The sequence below is a fragment of the Pipistrellus hanaki genome (assembly GCF_964339955.1).
Source record: "Pipistrellus hanaki genome assembly, chromosome: 9".
Classification (NCBI taxonomy): domain Eukaryota; kingdom Metazoa; phylum Chordata; class Mammalia; order Chiroptera; family Vespertilionidae; genus Pipistrellus; species Pipistrellus hanaki.
In genome coordinates, this window is record NC_140511.1 from 40,869,413 (window position 1) to 40,880,884 (window position 11,472).

General features: G+C 52.9%; 1 long non-coding RNA gene across 1 annotated transcript; it reads left to right on the forward strand.

Moving 5' to 3' along the window:
* The first annotated feature begins 2,447 nt into the window (after positions 1-2,447).
* Positions 2,448-9,456, forward strand: LOC311627227. Its single transcript, XR_014795866.1, has 5 exons — positions 2,448-2,722; positions 4,241-4,372; positions 5,566-6,597; positions 7,672-7,907; positions 8,435-9,456. It is a non-coding gene; the product is annotated as an uncharacterized lncRNA (long non-coding RNA).
* Positions 9,457-11,472: the final 2,016 nt, after the last annotated feature.

Genomic DNA, 11,472 nt, shown 5'->3' on the forward strand with positions numbered 1-11,472 from the left:
AGGAGACAGCCCTTGTGGGGACCGGGGAGAGGCCCAAAGAGGGACAAGCTGGTTCCTAAGGGTCTGCCCAGCCAGGGTGCTGGTCTCCAGGGAAGAGGGGATGAGCTGGGAGAGAATGGAGGGGAAGGGAGAAGAGCAGGGAGCTGGAGGTGAGGTGAGGGGGGCAGGGAGGGGCGGGAAACATGAAAACCCAGCCTGTTGGTGGTTTCTTCTTTTTTTAAGAGCCACAAGCTGAGATCAAAGGTGATATTTTTGCAGCAACTGAAATAGAAAACCACCGGGCACACAGTGGGAGGTGATGGGCCTGAACACAGGCCCCTTTATACAGCCTGTGGCCACAGCCAGCATGCTGCCCTCTGCAGAGTGCCACGGGGTGTCCGGGACAGTCTGGCCTTGATCTTCCAAACTCAGGTTCAAGCAAGAAGTGAAGGGAATGAGCTGCAGCCCTCAGTGCGAGAGGGAAGGACAGCGTGAAGGATGGTTGTGGGTACCCGGTGCCTGACACCTTCCACCAAGGCCCTCCCCTCATCATTCTTTTTTTTTTTTTTTTTTTTTAATATATTTTAGAGAGGAAAGGAGAGGGAGAAAGAGATAGAAACAACAATGATGATGAGAGAGAATTATTGATTGGCTGCCTCCTGCACACCCCTCACTGGGGATCGAGCCTGCAACCCAGGGAATGTGCCCTTGATTGGAATAAAACCCAGGACCCTTTAGTTTGCAGGCCAGCGCTCTATCCACTGAGTCAGACCGGCTGGAGTCCCCCTCATCATTCTTGCTGTGGGGGTGTGCCACTCGCATAGACCCCTGTTGTGAGGAAGGATTATCATCACCCCCGTTTTACAGAGGAGAAAACCCACACTGCAAGAGAAAGATAGTTTGGTCAAGTCCCAGGGAGAGTCGGGAGCAAATTCAGGACTAGAACCCCAGGGCTCCTGGTCCAACATCCTTTCTGCTCTCTGTAATCACTCTCAAGTCACATGCCAGCTGTTGATTGAGCCTCTGCTAGTGTAGGTCCTCCTCGCTGGTCCTGGCAGAATGGGCCACACTCGTGGCTACTGAGCACTCGTTCCCAAAGCACTCGAGAATATGCTAGACGTGCCATTCTCAGGCCCCAAGACGCATGAACCGGAAACGCTGGGAGTGGGCCCAGCCCTCCCTATGCTAATGAACCCTAGGTGATCTGATGTGCACCAAGTCTGAGAGTCACTGGACTGCATCACCTCAGTTCCCACAGCTGCACTTCAGGGAAAAGTACAAGGCCAATCTCAAGAAGTTGAGCCCAATATCAACTAACACATGTGCGGGGTATGTACCCTGTGCCAGGCACATAGATATAGCTATAGCTATAGATACAGATACAGATACAGATACAGATACAGATATAGATAAAGATATAAATTTGATTTTTTTTTTTACAGAGAGGAAGGGAGAGGGATAGAGAATTAGAAACATGGATCAGCTGCCTCCTACACACCCCCCACTGGGGATGTACCCACAACCAAGGTACATGCCCTTGAACAGAATCAAACTTGGGACCCTTTAGTCCGCAGGCTCTATCCACTGAGCCAAACCAGTTAGGGCCAGGCATCCTTCTAAGCCCTTTACCAACATAACTGGTTTAACTTCACAACTCTGTACAGTAGGAACTAACAGTACCCTCTTTTCACAGACGAGGAAATGAAGGCACAGAGAGGCAACGTAGCTTGCCCAGGGTCACACAGCGAGCAAGGGGCAGAGCTGTTGAATCCAAGCTCTTGACAGGCTAGCCCACGGAAGGCCCCCCAGCAGAGGGTCTGGCTCCTAGAATGTGTTCTGCATGGCTGAGGAAGTGATGATATCGTGGTATTATTTCACCTGAACTTGAGAGGATGATTCCCATGTTGTAAATGTGAAATCTGTTACCTTGTCAGGATGGAGGAGTGAGTCAGCTGCCAAGGCGACCTCAGTGTCTGAAACCCCAGGGCAGCCCACAGGTCCTCACCCTTCCTGTAACTTTGAGACCACAATACGCCATCTGATCTTCTGGACACACCTCACTTTGCTGTAGGGTAGACATAGGCTCTGACAGGCGTGAGCTGGATCCTTAGTTTGGCCGCTCATGGGCTGTGTGACCTTGGACAAGTCACCTCACCTCTCTGAACCTTCTTTTTCTTATCTGTACAGTGGATGATGACAGCCTTAACCTTGCAGCATTCTTGTGAAGGTTGGGGAAGGTGACATTTGTGCCCAGACCTGAGCCAGCACAGAACTAGCCATCAACAAGCTGCTTCACCCTCTCTTTCCCCCTCCCTGCTGAGACTTTGAGGAAAGACCTGTTCTAGACCTAGAAACATTTTGAAAGAAGAATAAGTAAGTTCCCAAATGGTCAAAATGCATCTGTCCTCCAGCTTTATCTGCCCTCTCTCTCTCTCTCTCTCTCTCCCTCTCTCTTTCTTCAGATTTCCTTGAAGTAGCCTCCGGCGTTTCTGGGATGAGACACTGCAACCTGCTGCAGCCAAGCCAGGAGTGAGCGACCTGTGAAGGGAAGAGAAGCCTCCTCTCTGCCATCAGCACGGGCCAGGCGTCAGCAATCAGCGTGAGCATCTGAGCATCCGCCCGCCTGGAGGTAGTTGGGCCTGGACATCTGAAGCGCGTTAGCGGCCTGCTCCCCGGGGGCTGGCCCTGCTCGTTGAGAATTATCCCAGGCAGAGCCACAGAGGATGGAGCAAACAAAGACCAGGTGAGGTGTGGCCAGGAAAGTGGGGGAGCATAGTCTCCAAAGCAGCCTCCAGGGACCCCGGGAGAGCAGAGGAGGATGGGAAAAAGCATGGGGCCTGGGCCAGCTCCAGCCCAGCCTCGGCTCCCTGGCTATGCAAACTGGAGCTGGAACTGCAGGATGGGAGGGAGGGGGTGTGTCTCTTTCCCTCTTTGGGCCTCAGTTTCCCTGTGTGCATTTTGGAGGAAGAGCAAGCAAAGGACCTTCTAGCCCTGACCTCCCATGGTACGGCCCCACCTGACCTGGTATGCCCTGCCTCTGAGGGTTAGCCCATTGCTGGGGAAGAGAGTGAGAGGCGATGGGAGATAATTCAGGGATGGACAGCCATGATCCCCCTTTCACGCCTGAGCATCAGAGGAGAGCTGAGAGGCGGTGACAAGAAAGGGATACCAATTTCAGAACAGTCAGCAAGGTGCCCTCTCGGTGACCACAGGTGGCAGAGACAGGGGGCTCCAGCTGTGCAGGTGGCTGGGATCAAGGCGCTCTTCCCTTTCTGGACCCTCCACTCACCCCGCTGTCTAGATTGGCCACAGCTAACGGTCACTTGGCAGTTTTTATTGACTCCTTATTCCATGGCAGGCGCTGTTCTAAACTCCATACTCCGATTTCACTGGGTGGCAGGGCCTGGGTGATTGACCAGCCTGCAGTCTGGCCCTCACCTGGCTGGCTCTGACATTGGCCTTGCTCAAGACACCCACAGGGGTCAGACAGGCTGGCCTTAAGATCACTCCAGGTCGATGCTCCTCCCAACACTATTGTCACCAATGCCAGACAATCTCCCTTCCCACTGACAGAAGTGCTCTTGGCCCCTCCCCCTCCTCCCCAGGGGGCCGTTGCCTGGTGGGCCTGGAATCTGAGTAAAGGGGTGAGGTGAAGAGGGCTAGTGCAGAGGGTGGTTTCCGCAGACCTTTGTGAAGCCCCATAAACCATCTCCACTCTGAGCAGAGAGGCCCTCTATGGGGACTGGGATGGGCACGTCCTCAGGCGACAATTCTTACCTCCTGGACAGTGTTGGGCACGCACACAGCCAGTAGGCTTCTCTGAACCTCGGCTTTTCTCCGGACACCTCGCTCCTGGACTGCAGCGTGTTTCTTTGGATGGTTCTCATCTCTGACGACCAGGCTGGAGAGCTGTGTCCTGAGCCGGGGAGACTTCCGGTTCACTCACTTCTCTCAGGGGCGGCCTTAGTACTAGCATTTCTAAGAAGGGCCCAGAGACGGGGGAGGGTTCGACCAAGTTCTCACAGCCAGTCGGGACCGAGACAACCTGGATTCCCAGACAAGTCCCAATCAAACAGTTTACCACTTTCAAATATGGTAATGAATTACATCACTGCGGAACAATGAGAAGACAGAGAGACGCAAAAGCGAAAATAAATACACCTTGGTTTTGTTTCTCAGAGAAACCTCCACTGCCCTTCCCCACCCCATTCTTCCCCGGGGCCCCAGCCATAATCAATACCTTCCCTCCTTTTGCCAGCAGCTGTTCCCTGAGGAGGAAGCCTTGACAGCAGATCCTGGAAGACAGCCTCAGACCGGATTCTGGAAAGGCCTGGCTTCTCTTGAGGAACAGGGGAGCTTCCGCTCAAAAGAAGCTGTTTCCATGCAGGATATGGTAGGAAAGTCCACCGGCCAGAGTCTGGAGCCCGCAGCCAGCCATCTGGCCTGTGGAGTGCCCGTGTGACCTTAGGCCAGTCCCTCCCCGCTCAGTTTCTTTCGCTGTAAAATGAGGACGTGGACTTGACCAGGTGGTTTCCTCACAGCCTGGGTCAGTCTGTTGGCTTCTCTTGGGGAAGGATAATGCCTTCTCCCCTTCCCTGGGCCATGGAATTTAGAATCAGAGGAGAGGGTGCAGGCTCCTCCTGACCATCGCTCCCTGCCTGTGTGACCCTGGAAGGGCGCCACCCCACTGCACGCTGTCCACCACGGGAAGACACAGCTCAGCGTCCTGGCCCCCCCGTGTGTCCCAGCGCTGCCGTGGGTCCCACGGAGGCGGGCCTTTAGGACCTGTGGATGGCAGAGCGGGGCATTCTATTACCTGAGGGTGCTCCTGGCCTGCCCAGTGCCTGGCTCCATCCTGACTTGCGTTGAGCCCAGGCTTGTTGATGGAGCTCCTGCCTGCCCAGGGGTTCCCCTAGCCCTGGCAAGGGTGCAGGTCTTGGGCCTAGCCCACCATGTGAAGTGTCAGAAATGGTGCCCAGCCGGTCTAAGGGCCTGTGACATCACAACCAGCAATTTCCATGTTGGAGCTCACAGAGCTAAGGCCATTTTAAAAATAGTACTGTGTTTTCCTTTCCTTTCCTTTCCTTTCCTTTCCTTTCCTTTCCTTTCCTTTCCTTTCCTTTTCTTTTCTTTTCTTTTCTTCCCTTTCCTTTCCTTTTCTCCCCTTTCCTTTCCCATTTTGGCTAAGGCATGGAATGTGGAAACGGCTGAATTACTGCAGGAAGGGGTAGAGGTTAGGCTCACAGGCTGACTCTGCTTTCTGGGCTCCTAAAAACAAAGGCAAACCAGGGCCATCTGGCCCCTGCTTCCTCATGCCCATCTCGACTCTACTCCAGGCTCCCTGGCAGGTTTGGGAGGGTAGGGTGGGGTGGGGAGGGGGTGGCAATAATGGCCTGCTTCCGGTTCCCAGATGACCTCTCTGGACCCCAGCTTACCATCTGTTGTGTCCGCCCCAAATTTATATGTTGAAGCCCTACTTTCCACGGTGATGGCATTTGGGGGTATTAGCTTTAGGTGGGTCGTGAGGGTCGGGCCCCCACAATGAGATTAGTGTAGTAATCTGCCTCTCTCTGGGAATACACAAAGAGGTCAATTGAGCACGCAGTGGGATGGCAGCCGTCTGCAAGCTGCGAAAAGGGCTCTCACCAAGAACTGACCTGCCAGCACCTTGATCTTGGACTTCTCAGCCTTCAGAACTGTGAGGAATAAATGCCATCCAGTCTATGGTATTTTGTCATAGCAGCCTGAGTGGACTAAGACACAGGTATGAAACAGGCGTAAAAACTCCTTCCCTGACTCTTGCTGATTAGAATAAAATGCAGTACTAGCCAACCATTCAGTCATGCATTCATTCAACCGAAGCAGACAGAAATCCTTGCCTTTGAGGAGCTAACCTTCTACTAGTCACCAGAGAAGTGAAGGATACAGTATATCCCATGGGTGATGGTAAGTGTATGGAGGAAAAGTCCACCTGCAGGGAGGATGGAGTGCCAGCAGGGAGGGAACTGTTCACACATTAAAAAAAAAAAATATCCTCACCCTATGGTATTTTTTTCCATTGATTATTTTTAGAGAGAATGGAAGGGAGGGAAGAAGGGGGAAAGCATTATTCTGCATTACTAACCGGTTAAAAGTTAATCCTCATTATTAACCGGTTAACAAGTGATCCACATTAACCAGTTAGTAATGCAGATTAATTATTAACCGGTTAGTAATTTGGATCACGTGTTAACTGGTTAATAATGCGGATTAATTTTTAACCAGTTAGTAATGCAGATTAATTTTAACCAGTTAATAATGGGGATTAACTATTAACCAGTTAGTAATTCGGATTAACTATTACGTTTTAACCGGTTAGTAATTTGGATTTTGTAATCATAGAAAACGCGATAATTTCAAGAGAAACATCAAAAGTGCTTTATTCAAAGTAATGTCCATCACTAGCTACACATTTCCCCATCTTTCAGGTAATTTGTGGATAATGTCCCAATAGAACTTTTCTTGTTTTGAGGCAAACCATCCCGAGACGCAATTTTCCACTTCTTCGTACGTTTTGAAGTGCTGCTCAGAAAGTGCGTGTGCCATTGATCGGAACAAGTGGTCATCTGAAGGAGCAAGGTCTGGTGAATACGGCGGGTGGGTTAATACTTCCCAGGCAAGATCTTTTAAGGTGTCTTTAACTGGTTTTGAAGTGTGTGGTGGTGTGTCATCATGAAGCAAAATTACTTTGCTGTGTCTTCACTTGGTTTTAGAAACTCATAATACACCACACCTTCCTGATCCCACCAGTCGCAGAGCATTGTCTTCTTTCCGAAGCCTCCCTACGAAGGGCCTTCGGGGGGTGCTGATGGAGGGAGAGACATCCCCAGCTGTGAAAGGACACTGGCTATGGTAGGACGTGGGGTGTAAGTAGGAAATGATGTTTAGACATGTCTCCTGTGCCTCAAAATCCCTCAGCACCGTGTGGGCAAGGGCAGGCTCTGAACAGTTAAGATGGGACAGCCTCGCCTTACCTGTTAGACTCCATTTAACAGGTCTCTGCTGAATAGCTTGTTCATGTCAGGCACCAGAGAGCCTGAGGGTGCTGGAGAGAGCTCAGACTCGCTGCCTGACTGAGAAGAGTGGGTGTCAGGAGGCCTGAGCTCAAGTCCTGGCCCTGCCCTCGCTGACAATGTGGCATTAGATAAGGCATTGTCTTCTCTTGGCCTCAGTTTCCCTGGCTTTAAAATAAGATGGCCAGCCCTGGCCAGGTAGATCAGTTGGTTAGAGCATTGTCCTGATAGACCAAGATTGTGGGTTCGATCTCCAGTCAGGGCACATACAAGAAGCAACCAATGAATCCATAAACAAGTGGAACAACAAATTAATGTTTCTCTCTCTCTCAAATCAGTCAATCAATCAAATAGTCAGTGGCTTCTAGGGCTTGAGAGGAGGAGAAAAAGCGGCATGATTGCTATTGGGTATGGGGTTTCTTTTGGAGGTGACGAAAATGTTCTGGAAATAGATAGTAATGATGGCAGCGCAATTTTGTGAAGTACTAAAATTCACTGAATGGTACACTTAAAAAATGTTATTAGAAAGGTGGTTGGTTGGACAAGATTATCTCTAAAAGAAGGAATACTAATATTGTTTTGTGCCTACAATACCCAGGGCCTGGACTCAGCATTAATATTTTATCTCATGATCTCCCAGGCTCCTACCAATTCAGACTCTGGGATCCACTACAATGATAGGCACATTGCGATCACTCATCACTAAGTCCAACTGGAGCCTTCCTGCAGGCCCCCAGCCAGCACAGAGCCTGAACTGGGTGTAGCAGTGAGCGAAGGAGACTAGCACAGAGACGGGAAGAGACCAGAAGGGAATGCCTCTCCCTGCAGGAGCTCCGAGCCTGGGGGAGAATCAGAAGTGCATGCTGTACCCACCAGGTACACAGGTGATTTTCTTCCAGACCAGCTCCTTGCATTCCTTAAAAGAACAACAACAAAACACAAGGGTGGCCCACAACCATGGGGGCCCTGGGTGTTGATTGATTCTCTTGTGCCGGGGGTAGGGGGGTAGGGGTGGGAGGGGCCCTTGGCTGGGTGTTCAGGATACAATAGTGGGCAAGTCGGACCCAGCCGTCCCTGAGGAAGAAAGACAGACATTAGAACAACTAACACACACACTGAAGAACTTATTTGCATGATTGTGACTGTGATCCGTGCTGTGGAGGAAAAGCACACAATGTGTTGAATGGCTTAACAAGAACACTGGGGAGGCGTGAGGGTGGGTAGGAACAATGGAGGGGTGTGGAGAGGTGTTGGCAATGGCCCTACATGTCTGAGAGGAAGGCCAGAATGGGTAAAGCTAAGGGGGCAGCCACAGCAGAAACAGGCCGGGCTGACCCTGCAGGGCCTTCAAGGCTGGGGCCATAAGTACCCACTTATGCCCGTTGTCCCTGCTCTCTCTCTAGTGCCCCAGTTTGGACAACAAACGGTACAGCCACCCCATGTACAGGCCACGTTAAGGGGTCTGTTCCAGGACAACTGGTATCCAGGAAGTCCTGACCATCACCCTTCCCTGCACGCCAGGGAGCAGGGCCTGCCAGCCGGAGCGGCCATGGTGGTTATGGAGCTGGAGGAGGTGCGAACAGCCTTGCTTGGCAGCCCCTTGGCCAACAGGTCTGCTCCTGTCCTCCCGGGCAGACCCTGCGGCCCCCTTGCTGGCTTCCCCTCTTCAGTATCTGGAGGTGAGAGCTTTTCCACTAGGGCTCAGGCCAAGCGTGGTTCTTGGCTCCTGGGCTGATGAGCCAGTCTTGGGCCGTCCCCACCCTCGGCCACTCCCTGAGGACCGGCTCCAGGACTCCGCCGTGGCCTCATGCTCTTTCCACTCTTGCTTTTTATTTTTGCCTCGTTTATTTTCCTCCCCATGTGACTCCTCCCTCCGCTGGGCTTCTCCCTATCTTGCCTTCATTCTCTTCTTCTTTCCTCTCTGCAGGATAACGTGGCGTTGTAGAAAAGCATGAGCTTTAGGACGAGTGGAGTGGGTTCAAATTGCAGCCCTGTCACCTGCTGGCTGTGTGACCACGGGCAGACATAGCCTCCTCTCTGAGCTAATTTTGGGTTCCATGGAATGGGGCCTGTTTCTCTGGGAGCTTGTGAGCTGAGCTGAAATTCATCACGTGCCTCAGGGAAACAGGAGCTGCTCGGCGAATGGTCGTTTTGTCTCTCGTTCCTTTTGCATTTTCTTCACCCTGACCTTCTGCACGTTCTGCTCACTTAACCACAAAGCAGGAAACAAAAGCCCTCCCATGGACCCCAACCACCTTGCTCTCGGGGCTCCGTCCACCACACCCACACTTGAGTGGAGCCAACAGCGTCAGGACAGTGTGCAGCCTGCTCACTGCTCGCCCTGTGGCTGGAAGTCAGGGCTGGGCTTTCCTGCCCTGGGACCCAGGGGCCGTGGGCTTTAGCTTCTGAGCTGGGCTGTGAGGGAGGCACCGGAGTCATTTGCGTATCTCACCAACTGAAGGACGAGGGAGGCAGCCTTTCAGCATTGTCCCCTGGCCTACAGACTGTTCGTTGTCCCCCCACATCACACCCTGCCCCTTCTAGCCCCTGAGCATTGCTTATGTCCCTTCCCCCATCTGGAACACCTCCTGCTCCTTTTCTCTCATTCTGGGCCTCACACCTTCCCTGGGGCATAGATATGACATCGGAGGAAGCTGAGCTCAGAGTACCCTTCGAGTAGGGCCCTGGGCTCTATGACTGCAGCCTCAACAGAACCTCAGAACGTGGGGGCGATAGAAGGGGGGGATGCTTTTGCCATCAGAAGTGGGAGGGAGACGGAGCAGGCCAAGCTTGGCCTCCCCCTCCCCCAGGGGCACTGTGGATGATCTAAGAGCCAGGGAAGAGATGCAGAGTGGTCTGGGGTGCGGGTCCCAGCTTCTCTGTGCTGGTGGGAAGGTAGACACCGCCCCCCTCCCCAAGCCTCCATCTTCTAGACGGCAGAGTGAGAGCAGTAACTCCCAGTTCATAGTGTTGTCAGTATCTGAGATCGGGAGCATAGCGGGCTAGCCCAGAGCCTGGTACACGGTGGAGGCTGTGCTAAGGGTGATTGTTGTCATTGCTATTGGTGCTTTGGGTGGGTTGATGTTCGGAGCAGGGGCTAGGGATTCTGGGAAAACGCTTCAGACAGTGGGGGCTTACCCAAGCCTAGATCCCTGGCCCGAAGCCGAGGGGGCAGCAGTGAGAGGGGCCACACCCCCCTGGGTAAGGATTGTGAACATTGTCATGTCTGTGGGGCGTGACTCAGGGTCAGCCCAGCAACACCCCAGACTGCCGGTGACTTTGGCCTGGTGACCTGCCCTTTCTGAGCTCAGTGATGAGTGCTTGATGCTCCTCCTCTAAAGCTCTATGAACTCAACAAGCGTCACCTCCCAAAGCAGCCTCATCCCCATGTATAAAAGGGCCAAGCAGCCGAAACCGGTTTGGCTCAATGGATAGAGTGTCGGCTTGAGGACTGAAAGGTCCCGGGTTCAATTCCGGTCAAGGGCATGTACCTTGGTTGCTGGCACATCCTCGGTGGGGGGTGTGCAAGAGGCAACTAATCGATGATTCTCTCTCATCAATGTTTCTAACTCTCTATCCCTCTCTTTTCCTCTCTGTAAAAAAATCAATAAAATATATATTTTTAAAGGGCCAAGCAGCCTTCGCTGCAGAGTTGAGCTCTGCTCCTTGCAAGACTCTGTGCTGGGCACAGGACTCACAGGTGACCCTGACCTGGCCCTGGGCTCAAGGTGTCCACAGCCTGCGGGGTGAATAGAGATGGGTGACCCCCCAAATGAGGGAAGCTCAGTCACTGAGCCCCAGTGTGACTTTGGACAAGTCACCACCCAGCTCCCCTTTGCCCAGGTGTAAGGGAAGGAGTTAACCATGAGGATGATAGCCCGTGGCCAGGCGGGCAGCCCATCTGGTCCCAACAAGGTGGCTGGGCAGCCCATCCCCCATGCCTCAGCCTCAGAGCCCACTGACATCATCCCCAACCCTCTCTGTTTCCCCGGCAACCGGGGTGCTGGTCGAGGCTCCCCAGGGGCCCAGGCCGTCTGGATTTCCTTACACATAACTGTACCTCGTCCACATTTTCACAATTAAATTGTCAGTTTGGGTTAAGTGTTGTCTGCTGATGCCTGTCAACCTCCCTCTGGCTCCCCTCACTCTTCACCCGGAGAGCGCCTTGCCCAGCCCCTCGGTGCTGTGGAAAGAGGCGAGGATGCGAGCAGGAGGCAGGTCTGGGTTCCTGCCCGGCTGTGCCCCACATCTGCTGGGTGGTCCCGGGCACCTCCCTTCCCCTCTCTGGGCCTAGGGTTCCCCGTCTTAAAAATAGGACTAATCACCCCTGCCCAGCCTCGCTCCCTCCCAAGGCAGCTGTACCTCTTAAAGGAGCCCATGGCTTTGGCAAAGCTTAGAATAATTGTACAGCTCAGCTCAGGGGCCAGGACAGTTCCTGAAA